Raw genomic sequence first — 18767 nt, 5'->3', positions numbered from 1 at the left:
CAAAACCTTTAATCCACTATACAAAATAGGGAAGTCTCTAATACAAAGTCACTTATCTGAGGCATGATGGGATTGTACCACCCCACATCGAAAAGGGTTGGAAAGGCTTAGTCCTAAAACCAAGCCCCAGGCTACAATGATCCTGCCTGCCCACAGCCCACCATCAACACACATTAATATCACCTGGGTGATGGCTTCCACGTGGGCAGTGCCATCTTTAACAAAGTGAGCATAATATATGATATATTATCTGCCCAACACCAACACCATGAAAGCCAGTGGTGTGGGTGCAGTTTGAGACGAAAGCCTGAGAACCAGGGGAGCCAGTGGTATAGTTTTTGTCCCAATGCTGGCAGTCTTTAAACTAGGAAGAGCTGATATTTCAGTTCAAATCCAAAGGCAGAAAAATAACTGATGTCCCAGCTCAAGGCAGTCAAGTAGAAAGAGTTACCCCTTACTTGAAAGAGGTTATTTGTTTGCCTGACCTGTGGTGGCAAACCCACTGGTAGAGCATTGCCCTGGAATGTTGAAGTTGCCAAATTGAAACCCTGGGTTTGCCAGGTCAAGGCACATATGAGAAGCAATCAGTGAACAACTAAAGTGAAGCAGTTACAATCTCAATCCTTCTCTCTCTCTAAAATCAATAAATAAAATCTTAGGAAAAAAAAGAGTATTTGTTCTATTCAGGACTTCTGCTGATTAAATTAGGCGCACACACATTTGGGAGGGCAATCTGCTTTACTCAGTCTACCAATTGTTAACCTCATGCAAAACACCCTTAAATGTACATCCAGAATAATTTTTTTAGTGCAAGAGAGAGACAGAAATACAGAGAAAATGGAGGGAGAGAGATGAGAAGCATCAGTTTATAGTTACATCATTTTAGTTGTTCCTTGATTGCTTCTCATATGTGCTTTAATGGGAGCGAGCTCAAGCTAGTGATCCCTTGCTTAAGTTAGGACCTTGGGTTTCAAGCCAGTGACCTTTGGACTCAAGCCAGCGACCATGGGATCATAGCAATGATCCCATGCTCAAGCCAGCGACCCCAACGTGCTTAAATTGGTGACTTTGGAGTTTTGAATGTGGAACCTTAGCATCTCAGGTCGATGCTGTATCCACTGCACCACCGTTTTTCAGGGTAGAATAATGTTTGAACAAATATCTGGATACCCTGACAAGTTGACACATCCAATTTACCATCACAATCAGTTTGGGGAAGAATGGACATTTTTATAAAATTGAACCTTCTGATTCATGACTATAGTGTATGTTCCCATTTACTTAGGTCTTCTTTAATTTCTCTAAGATTTTATAGTTTTCAGTTAAAATGTCTTACCTATCTTTACCTAAATTTGCTTCTTGGCATTTCATGTTTTGTTATTATAAATTGTTTTTAAGATACATTTTCCAATTATTTGTGAACTTGTACTTTTAATGAATATAGAATTTTTTCGGTGAAGGATAATTCCCAATCCATCATACAGCAGTGACATTTAGGAACTCCCATTCTAGACATAACCATAAACCATTACTAAAATATCCTCTATGTCTGTATGCTACTTTATCATTGCCAAAGTATTTCCTTCCTTTGTTCCTTCCAAGGGCTCTGAGAAAGAGACAGGGGAGCAATTATTTTTTTTTTAATTTTTATTTATTTATTCATTTTAGAGAGAAGAGGGAGAGACAGAGAGAGAGAGAGAGAGAGAGAGAGAGAGAGAAGGGGGGAGGAGCTGGAAGCATCAACTCCCATATGTGCCTGGACCAGGCAAGCCCAGGGTTTTGAACTGGCAACCTCAGCATTTCCAGGTCAACGCTTTATCCACTGCGCCACCACAGGTCAGACCAGGGGAGCAGTTATTATCTCTACTTTTATATAAGAAAGCTTGGCCCCAGGGATTCTATCTAAAAGTCCTATGACTGAGTGGCAGAATCAGCCCCAGGATTTTTCCTAAGAGAGAGGTCCTCCTCCTGATACCAAAGCCATTCTGTGAAAGGTGACCTTTTATAACAATTACTGAGAACACCCCTCCAAGGGATCTGACTTTCTGGAGAATCTCCTGCCTGTGGCCTCTGAAGTCAGATTTAAAGGAAGAGAAAAAGAAAGCAGAGGGGGAAAAGTAGACCAAGATGCCGATATATAGACACTGGAGTGGGGAGGGAGCACAGGATCACTGTCCACGCATTGACCACTTTTGTGTCTGTTAGGGATAGAGGCCCTGCTATGGAAAGATTCCATGTCCACATGCAGTGAACAACTTACACAATCCTGTGTGACACCCCAGAAGGAAAACAATAGGTACAGGAACCTTCATTATTCAGGCATTAAGAACGAAGAACCTAAATCAGTATTTTATTTTTATTCCTTTTGAGAAGTTCACCAAAAGTACTTTGAAGAGGATTCAAAGCTACAGGGAAGAGACTGTCTTCTTTTTCTTCCCCTTTGGAAACTTTCCACCTTCTATCCTTTTCTCCTTCCTCTCTTCTTTCTTCCACTACTCAATTCTTCTTTTTTTTTTTTGTATTTTTCTGAAGTTGGAAACAGGGAGGCAGTCAGATAGACTCCCGCATATGCCCGACCGGGATCCACCCGGCATGCCCACCAGGGGGCGATGTTCCGCCCATCTGGGCCATTGCTCTGTTGCAACCAGAGACACTCTAGCGCCTGAGGCAGAGGCCACAGAGCCATCCTCAGTGCCTGGGCCAACCTTGCTCCAGTGGAGCCCCAACTGCAGGAGGGGAGGAGAGAGACAGAGAGGAGGGAGAGGGGGAGGGGTGGAGAAGCAGATGGGTGCCTCTCCTGTGTGCCCCGGCCAGGAATCGAACCCGGGACTCCCGCATGCCAGGCCGACACTCCACCACTGAGCCAACCAGCCAGGGCCCACTACTCAATTCTTACCGAGTGCCAGCTCCTGAGAATGCAGAGAAAAATGAAGTGGTGTCTGTCTCTCAGAGCTTTTAAATCTTACAGACTTTGTTGACTGCCACCAACAATATTTTTTATGGTATTGTAGTTACTTAAAAATAAAACTTGCCTGACCTGTGGTGGCGCAGTGGATAGAACATTGACCTGGGAAGTTAAGGTCCCAGTTGGAAACACCTGAGATAGCTGCTTGAGCGTGGGCTCATCTGGTTTGCTCAAGGCTCACCAGCTTGAACGTAACCTAAGGTCTCTGGTTTGAGCTAGGGGTGACTCGGTCTGTTATAGCTGTTCCCCCCCACCATCAAGGCACATATGAGGAAGCAATCAATGAATAAGCAATCAACGAACAACTAAAATGCCACAACAAATAATTGATGCTTCTCATCTCTCTCCTTTCCTGTCTGTCTGTCCTTATCTGTCCCTCTGTCTCTGTCACAAAAACAAAACAAAACAACTAATTTAGTGTATTTTTTAAAGGCTGGTAGTGATACTCTAATTGATTTTGAGGCCCACTAATGTAAAGAAATACATATTTATTTTTTTTTTGTATTTTTCTGAAGTTGGAAATGGGGAGAGACAGTCAGACAGACTCCCGCACGCGCCCGACTGGGATCCACTCGGCACGCCCACCAGGGGGCGATGCTCTGCCCCTCCGGGGCGTCGCTCTGCCGCGACCAGAGCCACTCTAGTGCCTGGGGCAGAGGCCAAGGAGCCATCCCCAGCGCCCGGGCCATCTTTGCTCCAATGGAGCCTTGGCTGCGGGAGGGGAAGAGAGAGACAGAGAGGAAGGAGGGGGCGTGGGGGGTGGAGAAGCAAATGGGCACTTCTCCTATGTGCCTTGGCCGGGAATCAAACCCGGGTCCCCCGCACGCCAGGCTGACGCTCTACCGCTGAGCCAACCGGCCAGGGCCAAGAAATACATATTTTGAAAGACACCAATGTAGTGAGAGAGGGACGTCTAAAGTGTGATTGCTTTCCACCAGAATGGGCTACTACAGTGCCTTAGATAGCCGTGGAATACAGGGAGGGAATACTGACTAACGGGGTCCTGGAGAGTCTCGGAAAGCCTCACAGAAGTCCTCGAGCAGTTGACATGGTAGTTGAGGCATTTATGTATTTGACAAGATGATAAGGAGAGAAACTTCAGCTCAAGGTTGAGGCAGAGGTGCAGGTGGGAAATGGTGAGGCGGGAGGGTTGAACCTTAGTTCAGTACAGCAGGAAGGTGAGCGTGGTGGGGAAGCAGTGGGAGATGAGGTCACAGACAGCAGAAGCAGCAGTGAGAAGCACAACAGGTCTTAAGGGATATTAAAGAGTTTGGATTTTATCCTGTGTGTATCAGGAAGATATAAGAGGGTGAACTTAAAGATGACACAATTGTATTTGGCTTTTTCAAAGGTTAACAATGTACAGGGGGACCAGTCTAACCTGTGTAGTTGTGCTTTAGAACAGAAAACTCAGACTCAAAGGAGATCCAGTCCTGGAAGCCAGCTCTCCTCACCCACCATAGGCAGTCATCCTCCCACTTTGCCATACTTCTTAGAAGATCCACACAGACACACAAATTGGGCTCTTTTAAGTATATATTTACTGAAACAGAAATTATAGTCACTTTCAGGGCCTAGTAAGAGACTGGCATAGAACCAACTCTATTCTTTCTTCTTCCTTCTGTAGGGTTCCCTTATCTGCAGAGTAAAGTAATGATAGTAATTTTCATTGATAATAATTGCTTGCATTTACAACATGGCATTTTTCTAGGTGCTTTACAACTATGCACTCTTTTTTTTTTTGCCAAATGAGAGGAGGGGAGATAGACAGACTCCCGCATGTACCCTGACTGGGATCGCCCAGCAACCCTGTCTGGGGCAGATGCTCAAATCAACTCAGCTATTTTTAGCACCCAAGGCTGACATGCTTAGACTAACCAAGCTATCCTCAGCAACTGGGGCCACACTTGAACCAGTTGAGCCACCAACTGCAGGAGGGAAAGAAAGAGAGAAAAGGGAGGGGGGGAGAAGCAGACAGTCACTTTTCCTGTGTGCCCTTATCAGGAATCAAACCTGGCATGTCCACACATCAGGTCTATGCTCCATCCACTGAGCCACCGGCCACGTCCAACTATTCACTCATTTAATCTTCACAACAATTATATATATATATATTTTTTTTTTTTTGGTTTTTTTTTTTTTTTGTATTTTTTTTGTATTTTTCTGAAGCTGGAAACGGGGAGAGACAGTCAGACAGACTCCCGCATGCGCCCGACCGGGATCCACCCGGCACGCCCACCAGGGGCGACGCTCTGCCCACCAGGGGGCGATGCTCTGCCCCTCCGGGGCGTCACTCTGCCACGACCAGAGCCACTCTAGCGCCTAAGGCAGAGGCCAAGGAGCCATCCCCAGTGCCCGGGCCATCTTTGCTCCAATGGAGCCTTGGCTGCGGGAGGGGAAGAGAGAGACAGAGAGGAAGGAGGGGTGGGGGTGGAGAAGCAAATGGGCGCTTCTCCTATGTGCCCTGGCCGGGAATCGAACCCGGGTCCCCAGCACACCAGGCCGATGCTCTACTGCTGAGCCAACCGGCTAGGGCCAACAATTATATATTTTAAGTATTATTATTTCCACTTAATAGATGAGGGGACTGAGGTACATAGAAGTAAGTGACTTTACTAAAGTCACACACACATCTAGCAATTACCAAAGCTTGGATTTAGGTGAAGTCTACTCTTTTAACCACCATGATCCTTCTTGGTTGGGTGTGACTTCATTCCAGCCATGCTCTGAAGAGAAGTTTGAACAAAAATAGTCATGAAAAGATTTGGCTTTAAGTCAGATTCTCAATATTGCCAATACTGAATCTTCCTTAATTTAGAGGAAGAAGAAAGTTTTTCTGTTTGGGAGAAGAAGGATAGCTTCTTGGGAGGAAGTGGTATTTTATTGAAGCTTTGAGAGATGGGTGAAATTTCAAGAAGTAAAAATTGCTGGACCAGGCAGTGGTGCAGTAGAGCGTCAAACTGGGACGTGGAAGACCAAGGTTTGAAACCCCAAGGTCACCTGTTTGAGTGCAGGCTCATCTGGTTTGAGCAAGGCTCACCAGCTTGAGCAAGGGGTCACTTGATCTGCTGTAGCCCCCTGGTCAAGGCACATATGAGAAAGCAATCAATGAACAACTAAGGTGCTGCAACAAAGAATTGATGCTTCTCATCTCTCTACCTGTCTGTCTGTCCCTCTCTCTGTCTCTCACTATCTCTGTCACACACACACACACACACACACACACACACACACACACAAATGAAGTAAAAAATGCTGAGAAGGAAGGGCAGCAGTATTAGTCAGGAGAAATAGCCAACCACAACTTCTCTCTACCACTGTTTACAATTAAAAACTTGGAAGAATGCAAAAAGCAACTACAGGAGAACCTGAAAAGTAATAGCCCAATAGAATACTGTAGCCAAAATTTAAATGATGACCCATAATGGCCTTTGTCACATGGAATTGCATAATTGTGTGGGAGGCTAAAACTGTGAGATGATCCCACCTTTTCAGCCAGGGAACCAGGAGAAAGAGCCATTGGAAGCCAGACAATGAGGAAATCCCTGAGAGGAGAGAGTTGGAAAAGTGGACCCACTAAGTCTGATATAAGTCATGGGCACACTACATGGTATGCATGCATGGAACAGATCCAAAGAAACACACAAAGGTTTTGAGAATTGAACTCTGATATAAATCGTACCCAAGCCCCAGATAAACCTATGAGTTGCCCATGTGAAAGGCAGACCCAAATGGCCTAGCAAAGGCTTTGAAAACCAAACTGAAATCAGAGTTATCAGTTATGAAAGGTAAGGCAGAGAACATTCCATCTGAACCTAAGTAGGTTAATAATCTGCTAAGCAAATAAACAAAATATCAACATTTTTTTTTTTAGAGTATATTAGCAGGATCCAGAGTCTTACAACATAATATTCAAAAGTCCAGTATACAACCCAAGTTTATTTAACATAAAAGGAATCAGGAAAACCTAAACAATACTTAAGGGAAAAGAGAATATGTTCTAACCATGAGATAACTCAGATGATGCAATTATGAGACAGACTTACAGTAACCGTTATAACCATTCTCCACTCTGGAAATGCATGTAATTATAGACCTTCTCAGCAGAAAAATAGAAATTATGCAAAATAACAAGCTGAGCATTTTAGAACTGAAAAGATTTCTGAAGTAACAAATTTACTGTCTGGGCTTAGTGACCAGAGATGACAGGCAATAAAAGTCAGTGAACTTCAAGATAGATCAATAGAAATTATATAATATTTTTGTATAATATTTATAAATGTACTTTTTGAATTTTTTTTTATTATTTATTTATTTTGGAGAGGAGAGGGAGAGACAGAGAGAGAGATGAGAGACAGAGAGAGAGAGAAGGGGGGAGGAGCTAGAAGCATCAACTCCCATATGTGCCTTGACCAGGCAAGCCCAGGGTTTCGAACCGGCGACCTCAGCATTTCCAGGTCGACGCTTTATCCATTGCGCCACAACAGGTCAGGCTGAATTCTTAATTAAAGTCTTTATTACTGTTGACAGTCAATATTCTATTAGTTTCAATTGTATGTGTACTTTTTTATTGGGAAGAAAATAAAGAGTGTCTCAGGATACTATGGGACAGCATTAAAAAGTTGAAATATTCATGTTATTGGAGTGACATTCCAGAAGGTAAAAAGGAAGATATTGGTGCAGAAAAATATTGGAAAAACAGAATGGCTGAAAATAGCCCAAATTTGGTGAAAGATAAAGATTTACAAATTAAAGAATCTCAGTGAATCGCAAACAGGATCAATTCAACAACAACTATTGAGCCACATCATAGTTGAACTGCTGAAGACAGAAGATAACAAAAATATTGAGCAGTCAAGGAAATATGTCATGTAGGCATTAGGGAATCCTATTCAAATACAGTGCAGGGATTAGTTTCCAGAACCCCTCCGTGATAGGTAAAAATCCACAAAGTAGCGACCTTATATTCATTTTATTATTTATATATATTTTAAGGCTTTATAAACCCTCCCTACACTCTTATAAACCTTTCCCACACTCTTATAAACACTTCTTATGTTCTTAAAACACTTTCTACACTCTTAAACCTATGTAAAATCCCACGATATAGCAAAAAATCTGTGATACAAAATTAGATATGTACAATTTAAAAATCCGTGATAAAGTGAGATCATGAAAAGTGAATCATGATATGGCGATGGACGACTGTAATTGCAAACTTCTCATCTAAAAGCATGTAGGCCAAAACAGTGGGACAATATCTTTAAAGTGCTAAAAGAAAAGAACTATTAACCTAGAATCTTCTGTTGGTCCAAGCGTTGGCCCTGGGTGATGAGGATAGCTCTGTTGACCTGAGCACATCAGCCTCAGGGCTAAAAATAGCTCGGTTGATTTGAGCATTAGCCCCAGATAGGGTTGCTGGGTGGATCATGTAGGGGTGCATGCGGGAGTCTGTCTCACTATCTTCCCTCGTCTCACCTAAAAAGAAAAAAAAAAGAAAAATAAAAAAGAAAGAAAAAGAGTGAAGGCAAAATAAAGATATTCTCAGGTAAAGGAGAACCAGAACATATGTTTCTAGTAGACCTGTTCTTAGATAAGTGCTAAAGGAAGTTTTCAGGCTAAAGGGAAATGATACCAGAGGGGAACTTTGAACTTGAAGAAGAACAAGTATCTAACATAGTAGATTCCCATTATTAAAAATATACACAAAAATACAAAAGTAACCCAAATCATCTCTAATTTTATAACACAGAGGTAACAACAGACTACTAGCAATACTTTGCATATATTTCTTTTAAGTCATTTTTCTCTGTAAATACAGGCAGTCCCCAAGTTATGAATGAGATGGGTTCTTTAGGTTTCAAAATGTTTCAGTAGCCCTGGACAGTTAGCTCAGTCAGCTAGCATCATCCTGAAACGACAAGGTTGCGGGCTCTATCTCTAGCCAGGGCACAGGGGAAGCAACCAATGAATACACAACTAAAGGGAGCAGTGATTGAATGCTCCCCCTCCTCCCCACCTTCCTCTCTCTGTCTCTCTAAAAAACTAATCAACCAATAATAAAAGCTCTGGCCTAGTTTGGTTGGTTGGAGTTTCGTACCAAAGTGCAGAGATTGCCAGTTTGATTGCTGGTCAGGGCACATATGTTCCTGTCTCTCTGTCTCTCCCTGCCTCGCTCTAAACAAAACAAAACAAAACAAAAAACGGCCTGACCTGTGGTGGTGCAGTGGATAAAGTGTCAACTTGGAATACTGAGGTCGCCAGTTCAAAACCCTGTGCTCGCCCAGTCAAGGCACATATGGGAGTTGATGCTTCCTGCTCCTCCCCCCCTTTTCTCTCTGTCTCTCCCTTCTCTAAAATGAATGAATAAAGTCTTAAAAAAAATAAAAATGATCTCTTTAAAAAAAAAGGTTTAAGTGTTTATATGCACAGAAAGGTAAAAATAAATAATATGTTAAGACAAACATCTATCTAAGTTACATTTAATAGGTAAATGTACCTGTTCCAATTTATATACAAATTCAGCTTAAGAACAAACCTACAGAATCTATCTCGTTTGTAACCTGGGGACTGCCTGTATTTCTTTTTTTAAATTCTTTTTTCTCCCTCATTCCCTCCCTCCCTCCAACCCTCCCTCTTTCTCTCTTTTTCTTTCCACCCATAAGATTATATAGTTTTTTAATCTTCATGAATTTACTTTATATTACAAATAATTTTCTTTCTTTAAGAAAAGTTAATTATTTTAAAAATTTTAGGTTTGGTAATGGTATTTGGGTTATATTTTTTTAAAAAGTACCTTTTAGAGATATATAGTGACAATTTTATGGATGCAATGATATGATTTCTGGAATTTGCTTAAAATACCCAAGTTTATGTGTGTGTGTGTGTGTGTGTGTGTGTGTGTTTGCAGTTTATCATTGAAATTATCTGCATAGCTTAAAAGTTACTTCTCATCTATTATTTTTCTTGTGCTTTATCACAACCCTGTGAAGTAAGGCTCATTAAGCCCCTTACCTCGTGACAAAACAGGCTCAGAGCGGAAAAGTAACTTTTAGGCACACACAGTGACTAGGCTGGAGAGCTAGGGACCCCACAGCTGTGTCCTGGTTTCTGGTTTCAAGCTTTTCTTCTTTTTCAAAATTTTATTTTATTTTATTTTTTTACAGAGACAGAGAGAGAGTCAGAGAGAGGGATAGATAGGGACAGACAGACAGGAATGGAAGAGATGAGAAGCATCAATCATCAGCTTTTCGTTGTGGCACTTTATTGTTCATTGATTGCTTTCTCATATGTGCCTTGATTGTGGGGCTACAGCAGACAGAGGAACCCCTTGCTTGAGCTTTGCTCAAACCAGATGAGCCCGTGCTCAAGCTGGTGACCTTGGGGTCTTGAACCTGGGTCCTCTGCATCCCAATCCAACGCTCTATCCCCTGCGCCACCACCTGGTCAGGCAGTTTCAAGCTTTTCCATGAGTTCATTTTTCTCTGAGCCCCGGAAGTCCCAAATCTGGTTCTCTCTGCTGTGGAGCACTGTTTGAAATCCTTAACACTGAAAGCGGCAGGTACTGATTCTGTTGAGATGAACAACAAAGTATTCTGTGTTCAGCCAGAGACAAATATTGACTTGTGACACTCCAGAAAGTTCATCTCTTGCTTTCAGAAATGAAGACTTCCTCTATCTGCAGTGGCTAAGCCAGGCCCCAGCCTCCTGTCCCTCCTCCCCTAGGCCACCAGGTCTGGGTTTGCAGGTCACTATTTATTAAGCACCTGATGCATGCCAGACACTGCTTGATCCTCCTAATTCTAACCGCCATCCTATGAAGTGGGTGGTTTTGCACATATTTTGTAGACGAGGAAACTGAGGCCTGAGAGCTTATGCCATTTGCCTAAGATTGCCCAGCGATGAATAATGAAACTGCGATCTAGATCTCAATGTGTCTGACTCCAAAGCTGGGTTTCCGTTAGAGGTAGCACCAGCCTTCCTCATTTCAGTCTCAGTCCTCATCAGCACAGGGGTCGCACCAGCTTGTCTTGGCCCGTGGGCATTGAGTCAAATCTGAATTAACATCCTGGCTCCGCCTCTTCACAGTGGGGTGATGATGGGCAAATCCTGTAACCTCTCTGAGCCTCAGTTTCCTCATTTGTAAAGTAGGTTCGACAATTAACTGTCCTTAGGGGGTTATTTTGAAGATTAAACAGGTGCTTGGCACAGTGCCTGGCACATAGTAGGTGCCTAAGAAGCAACGGCTATTGTTTGTTTGTTGGGCACTTGCTCTCAGGGAGTGGTGAAGGGGGTGCTGTGAGCCGAAGAATGCTTCCTCTCCCCCACCCCCCACAGGCTCCTGTTCCCTGCCCTGCTCTGCAACTTTTAATCTGCTCCTCACTAGGTATACATCTTGCTTGAATCGATTGATCTGAATGGATGTAGTGAAAAGGTAAGCCCACAGCTCTGCCATTCCCAGCCCAGCGCTCTGAGTGGCTGGAGGGACGGTGGGCAGCCCAGGGAAAGCTCTCTGCCTTCTCTCACCCCCCTTCTTCTCCTCCGACCTCCCAAGTCCGCATGTGGTTGGGTCAGCCTGCAGGATCCGGCACTTTTTGGATGACTGACTGTTGGATTGTAAGGAGGGAAGCATAGGACCTCCTCTAGCTTCAGTTTCCTCTTCTATAGAATGACATGACATTCGTGGGAGAGTTCTCTTGGGATATTTGAGAATTCTCAACATCCTCTTTATCAACATGACCAAGATTTCATTTATTAACAACAGCCCTAAGATGAGGCATTAGTTCCCTAACAGGTGAGGAACTCATGCACATGCCAACAGAGTACAATATTATATCCTTATATGCAGTCATGCATAATTGAACAATTTAAGTGATTTCTGTCCATTAGTGATTCTATGAATACAAAGCTATCAGCATTTATAAATTTATTAAATTCATCATTGAGTATAAACATGCCATGGCTAGTAGTCTGCTTTCTTTGGGAGCTGTAGTTCACCAGCAGATATTTCTATCACTTCCTGAGACATGGAGGTCGTAGAATCCCCGTGCACTGGGTCGTAGCCTGAGGGTGAGCTCTCTTACGCCCTAGAGGACTGGCCCATGCCAGCTTTCTGGTGCACATACATCACATTCACTCTTGAGTAAAATCTGGCTGTTTTATGTCTAAGACCTTGGGGCTGTCTGTTCTCAAATAGTCAAAATCCCAAATGTTGATTCTGTAAATGCCAAAGGTCAGTTGTAATAACAGCAGCCATGCAAAGCTGCTCAAAGTTCAGTGAGATGATATGTCAAGTGTCTAGCATTCTAAGTGTGTCCTGGGTTTGGAATTTAAGGGCTATTGGTTTCCCTATGGACCAAAACCACTTGCTTCTGGGGTTAGATGGGCATGGTTGGGGCCGAGAGAGTCACAGGTCAAACAAGATGACCAACCATTTGAGTATAGGCAGCGAGAGCACAGTCTTTGGGTTCAGATAGTTCTGGATTCAAGTCTTGATGCTGCCACTTATTAGCAAAACCCTTTAACCTCTTTAAGATTTAGCTTCCTTATCTAAAATGGAAATGATGACTCCACCAATCTCCGAGGCTGGTGGTTAGGATGGAATAAACTATTATGCATGCAGGGTTAGCACAGTGCCTGACGCATAGGAAGCCCCTAGAAAGCAGTCGTAGATGACATCCTCTCTTCTCTCCCCGTACATGGCTGTATGCCCAGTAGGTGCTTCATGTTCATTGACGATTTCAGTCCAAGTCTAAAAATCATTTTTTAATTTACAAATTAACCACTTCCCATTCTCTACACATATACCACAAACCCTGGCAGTGGTGCCAGTTTGATGCTGAGTGCCAGCTGTAACCTTGTGCTTGGCAGCGCTGAGAAGGAAACAGAGAAGGGGTGTGGATGCACTCTATCCCCACAGAGACCTGAGTGGAAGAATAGTATTCCCACACAGCACCTGGAAATGATGTTCAAGACCACATTAGCCAGCATCATTGTGCTCATGAAAGACAGTGAAACTGGGGTCTGAAGGAGAGATGTGGGTCATCAGACTCTTCTTACCAGGAATTAAGAGAAAATTCTTAATCTTTGGTCTTCCCATAGGAATCTTTGCCTCCTGGGTAGTTTCCATTTGTTCCTGCTTTGTTTTCATCTGTTGCTCTTTGCTCTTCAGCTCTAGAGAACGCTGGGCAGCCCAGTTTCCCTCCCCAGCTATAACAGCTCTGTGGTTCTGTCCCAGGAGGTGTCTCTGGTGTGACTAACGGCTGCTGTGCATTCAACTGTTTGCTGCATGCTGGCATGACGGGAGAATAACATTCTGATATTACATTGCTGTTCTCCTGATTTTTAAGCACTTTGGAGCCAGATTCTTCCAGGTAAGCTTAAAATGCCTTAATTCTGTCCAATTGGAGGGTAGTTGGGAATAGTTTATTGAGGCGCCCCTTGATGTCTAGCTTACCAGTAAACCTGCTTTTTAGGAGAGTAGCTATGATCAGAGAGTTAGGATTATTATATTGGAGTAAATTGCAGGCCATACAAACCAGAATTTCTTTCTTGTTCCAGGTCTCCAGACACTTTTAGTTTGTATTATTATTATTATTATTATTATTATTATTATTATTTAGTGAGAGAGAGAGAGAGAGAGAGAGAGATACGGCCAGACAGGTAGGCAGGGAGAGAGATGAGAAGCATCAACTCATAGTTGCGGTACCTTAGTTGTTCATTGATTTCATTGATTGCTTTCTTATATGTGCCTTGACCTGGGAAGGGGGGTGCTGCAGCTGAGCCAGTGGTCCCTTGATCAAGCCAGTGACCATGGGGTCATGGCTGTGATCCCATGCTCGAGCCAGCAACCCTGCACTCAATCTGGATGAGCCCATGCTCAAGCCAGCAACCTCAGGGTTTTGAACCTGGATCCTCTGCATCCCAGGTTGACACTCTATCCACTGTGCCACTGCCTGGTCAGGTGACACTTTTAGTTTTTTCTTTCTTTACTTTTAGTTTTTTGAAAGGCCAGAATGGAGAAGCACTTTTATCCCAACAAAGCACATTTAGCCCAGTAGGCTGAGAAAATCATCAAGGTTTTTTGTATCATACTGAATTTTATGAAATCACTGTGATAACAATGACAGTTTCATGCTGATCAGAAGCTCTGATTGGCAACAATATCTTTGTTCATTTGATAACAAATAAGAACTCAGATTCTTAATTAAATTTGGCTAACAGCATCTTTCAAAACCTGGGGATCATGAAGGGGGAAAACAAACACAAGAGGTACTTATTGTGGATGAATTTAGGAATCATAGGCTTTTGACTAAATTAAGGGAAGCACTTGCTTTCCCACTGTGCTAGTAAAATGTTGGGGTAAGGAGAGAACACTGTGGATGATGAAAAACCTCACTGAGAATTCTGCTGATGTTCTTAGGCCCATAAAAACAAATATTTAGGAAGTCTCTGCTAAGTAGCTTTATCAGAGTAACGTTAGCTGCCATAACACATAGTCTCACTTCTTAATCACCTTAGCTCAGAAGTGACATGTTACTTTTACTCACAGTTTATTGCTGATAACTAGTCATTTGGTCCCAACCAGATGCAGTGTGTGTGTGTGTGTGTGTGTGTGTGTGTGTGTGTGTGTGTCTGCACTTACTGTAAAATATAATCCCTGGGGGGCCACCACTTTCAGCCACATCTGTTTGTGACATCTGTCATACAGAGAACATTTTTGGTGAGGCAGCCTAAAATAAGGAAACAGGAAGAGGAGTCATTACAGGATTACGTGGCAGTTTAAGTGGCACAAATTAAGAGTGATGATTTTTGAGAAAGGGAGCCCATCACGTTGGAGGTTTCTGAAACCCAGGATGCATGGATCGTTTCTTGGAAGCATTATGGTTAGCTGAGGTAGCCTCTGTGGGCTATAGGGTGTCAAGGTCTTTATGGACAGAAAGTTCGGGTCCTAACACACAGATGAGAATAAGATTTGCACACTGAGAGTTTAAGAAGATGGGGATCAGAGCAGAGTAAAGAGGGGCCACCAGAAGGTTCAAGATGGTACCAGGTGACTAGGGTGACCTGGTAGAGAGGCATATGTTGCACAAGTAGCTTGCAAATTAGAATAATCTGGCTTACTCCCTAGTTTGACCATCCACCACTGACATGTTGAGCAAATGGCTTAAATTCTTGGAGCTTCAGTTTTATTGTTTATAAAGGTAGATTGTTAATACCCGACCCCATAGGGTGGTAAGAATTCAATTTGGTAACCCAATAAGAGCTCAGTAAATGGACTCATGGGCCTTTTTCACCTAGATTGTTGCAATAGCTTCTTGAAATGTCTTTTTTTTTCTTTCTCTAACCTCCCCCTACCTGCTGCACACTACAGTTGTTTCTTAATGCAGTAACCAGAACGATCCCTTTCCAACGAAGGTCAGCCAAGTCTTGCTGAGTGAAAGCTGGAATTTTTAAACCAGTCTCAGGTCCTACACGATCTTGCTCCTACCACTTTCCTGACCTAACCTCAGCCTACCCTTCGCCTCGCCCTGCTCTGCTCCAGGCATCTTTGCTGCCCTTGCAGCAGGCCAGGCATCGCCTGGGAAGTCCACTGTTCCCTCCCCCTCAAGCTCCACTCCTTCAGGAAGCTCACTTTTACTTTATTTCCAGTCTTTGCTCAAATGCCCTCGTCTCAGTGAGACTTTCTCTGACTATCCAATTTAAAAGTGATCTCTGTCCTCTCCCCACACATACCCTGCTGTTCTCATCAACCCTGCTTTAATTTTCTGCAAGGCAGGTATACTATTAATACATACATACTTATTTTGTTTTACTCTTTATTTACCTCCTCACTGGGAGACGAGTTCTGCCTGGTTCTGTACTGCTGTTTCTCCAGTTTGGATCACAGAAGATAGTAAGCATTTGCTGAATGAATGAACCTATTTTGGTATTGGAGTTTGTTGTTTTTATAGGGACCAATACAGGGTGGAGAAGCACTGGCCTCTCTGTGCATTTTTTCCTGCCAAACTCCCTTAGACAACCAGGACTTAGATCCTCTTAGATATAAAAATATTGGGAGAACCACTGAACCTGAAATGGCTCAATTTTAACAAGCCCTGAAATCTAAAACTCGGTTTAGAGTAAGCAGAACAAAGAGGAGTAAGTTAACACCATGTGGATTTCATCAGCCAGATTCAGTAAAAACAATTTAGTCTGTTCAACAGATATATGCCATGAAGAAGAAAAATAAGGGAGTGGGGGACTATTGTAAATTAGAAGAGAGTTAAGAGTGCCATATCACCCATAGAATGTATCCACCTTGTTTGGGCCATCATTCAAGGAATTTAGTGTAAAGACATTTTTGATAGAATTGATAAAATGTGAAAGTGAATTGATGGCGGAGGGTAAAGGAGGATAAATGGTGATGGACAGGGACTTGACTTGGGGTGGTGAACCCCAAAACAGTGTACAGATGATGTGTTGTGAAATTGTGCACCTGAATCCTGTATAATTTTGTTAACCAGTGTCACCCTAATAAATTAATAAAAAGGAAAAAAAAGAAAATGAATTGGATATTAGGTGCTAACAGGATTGTGTGTGTGTGTGTGTGTGTGTGTGTGTGTGTGTGAGTGTGTGTCTATATATTCATTCATCCATTCTCTGGAGAACCTAGTGTGTGTATGTATGTATTATACCCCAGAAAAGTGAGCTCTGCAGAGAATTATCTGAGAGTGTATGTTCTAAGGATGGTACAGAGCTAATAATACCACACTAGGTGCTAAAGAGGTGAGGCTGACGTTTGCTTTAAATGACTCCAGAGGGGGAACGGGGTGGGGGGGTCAGATAAAATAAGATTGGCAAAATATTGGTAATCTTCAGAGATGGGTTATGAAAACAGGGAAGTTTATGATGTCATTATTTATATCCTTTTTAAAATTTTTATTTTTAAATAAAATTTATTGGGGTGATACTGATTAACAAAATTATACAGGTTCCAGGTGCCCAGTTCTACAACACATCTCTACACCGTATTGTGTTCACCACCCCAAGTCAAGTCTGTGTCCATCACTACTTATCCCCTCTTCCCTCCCCACTGCCCCCCTTCCCCTCTGGTAATCACCGTGCTGTTGTCTGTGTCTCTGAGTTTTTTTCCCCATTTAATCCTTTCAATTTTTTCACCCAGCCCCACCACCCCTCTCCCCTCTGACAGCTGTCAGTCTGTTCTCTATCTATGAGTCTGTTTCTATTTTGTTAGTTTATTTTGTTCATTAGATTCCACGTATGTGTGAAATCATATACTTGTCTTTCTCTAACTGGCTTATTTCACTTAGCATAATGCTCTCCAGGTCCACTCATTTTGTCGCAAAGGGTAAGATTTCCTTCTTCTTATTGACAACCTGGTAGTATTCCATTGTGTAATGATAGCATTTTCACTTATCTATATACTTTTTTTTTTAATGAGAGAAGGGGAGATAGACAGACCGGGGTCCACTTGGCAGCCCCCATCTGGGGCTGATGCTCTGCAGATCTGGGGCTACTGCTCCGTTGCTCAGCAACCAAGGTATTTTAGTGCCTGAGGTGAGGCCATGGGGCCATCCTCAGTGCCAGGGGCCAATGTGCTTGTGCTATTGGAGCCATGGCTATGGGAGAAGGGAGGGAGGGAGGGAGGGAGGGAGGGAGAGAGAGAGAGAGAGAGAGAGAGAGAGAGAAGCAGGCGGTGAGAAGCAGATGATTGCTTTTGCTGTATGCCCTGACCAGGAATTGAACCCAGGATTCCACATGCCCAGCCGAGGCTCAACTGCTGAGCCAACTGGCCAGGGCCCCTATACATTCTTGTATGTGTTAAAAACTTCTGTAGAACCAACAACATTCTTTTTTAAAAAATATTTTGTTACATTTAAAAAATGATTTTGTTTATTGATTTTAGAGAGAAAAAGGCAGTGGGAGAGGAGTGGGTGTGCGCTCCTCTGGGCAGCCCAGGGCTTTGGATCAGGAACTTCAGTGTTCCAGGTCAATGCTCTGTCTACTGTGGCACCACAGGTCATGCCCAACTGAATTCTTTTTTTTTTTTTTAATTTTTAAAAATTTATTCATTTTAGAGAGGAGAGAGAGAGAGAAGGGGGAGGAGCAGGAAGCATCAACTCCCATATGTGCCTTGACCAGGCAAGCCAGGGTTTTGAACCGGCAACCTCAGTGTTTCCAGGGAGACGCTTTATCCACTGCGCCACCACAGGTCAGGCTAAATTCTTTTTTAAAGATGAGGAAATGAAACAGTTCCTCTTTCTGAGATGAGGGAGGACCATTTTCTACTCTCTGTTGGGTGTGGTCTGGTGTGAAGGAAAGATGAATGGCTCTGTTGCTTGGGAGAGGAGCAGTATTTATTCAACCCTTCTGTTTGCTCCTCCTCCTCAGCTTACCCTTGACTGATGAAGTGGAGTGCAGAGTGGTCTCTAGTGTGGTAAGATTCGGTGAGATGCCTGCTGGGGCTGGGGGTGGGCAGCATACAGAAAGGGAGCTGATGGGATATAAAGTGCCTGCTTTTCCCCAGGCTCCTGCCAAATAGGAAGGCAAATATTTCTACAAATATACACCCGTTGAAGGCACAAGGTTGAAGATAGTAAGTAGCACAAGGTTGATTTCCCTTTGCAGTGGCTCTCATCCTGAGTTCAGAGCTCTGCCGTTCGGAGTGGCTGATTCTGGTCAGGAAACATGGAGCAGCTTGTCCTATCCGTGGTGGGGACTCGACACCCCCTCCCCCCAACACAGTTCTGTTCTACATGTTTTAGAAAAGCTCAGGGAAATGTGCTCAGGTGTGTCTGAG

General features: G+C 43.2%; 1 protein-coding gene across 2 annotated transcripts in view; it reads left to right on the top strand.

Annotated features, from left to right (window-relative positions):
- The window catches only part of ST6GAL1 (ST6 beta-galactoside alpha-2,6-sialyltransferase 1), a 180933-nt gene that overhangs the window by 89024 nt on the left and 73142 nt on the right, over positions 1-18767 (top strand). The window contains exon 3 of one of the 2 annotated variants that reach the window (XM_066347666.1): positions 13203-13338. The exons of the other annotated variant lie outside the window; for it this stretch is intronic. The gene's annotated coding sequence lies outside the window, so the exon portion shown is untranslated. The remainder of the gene's footprint in view (positions 1-13202; positions 13339-18767) is intronic. 2 annotated transcript variants of the gene reach the window in all.

The sequence above is a fragment of the Saccopteryx leptura genome, chromosome 8 (assembly GCF_036850995.1).
Source record: "Saccopteryx leptura isolate mSacLep1 chromosome 8, mSacLep1_pri_phased_curated, whole genome shotgun sequence".
NCBI classification, from domain to species: domain Eukaryota; kingdom Metazoa; phylum Chordata; class Mammalia; order Chiroptera; family Emballonuridae; genus Saccopteryx; species Saccopteryx leptura.
The sequence above is the reverse complement of the archived record's forward strand: the minus strand, read 5'-3'. Positions and strand labels throughout refer to the sequence as shown.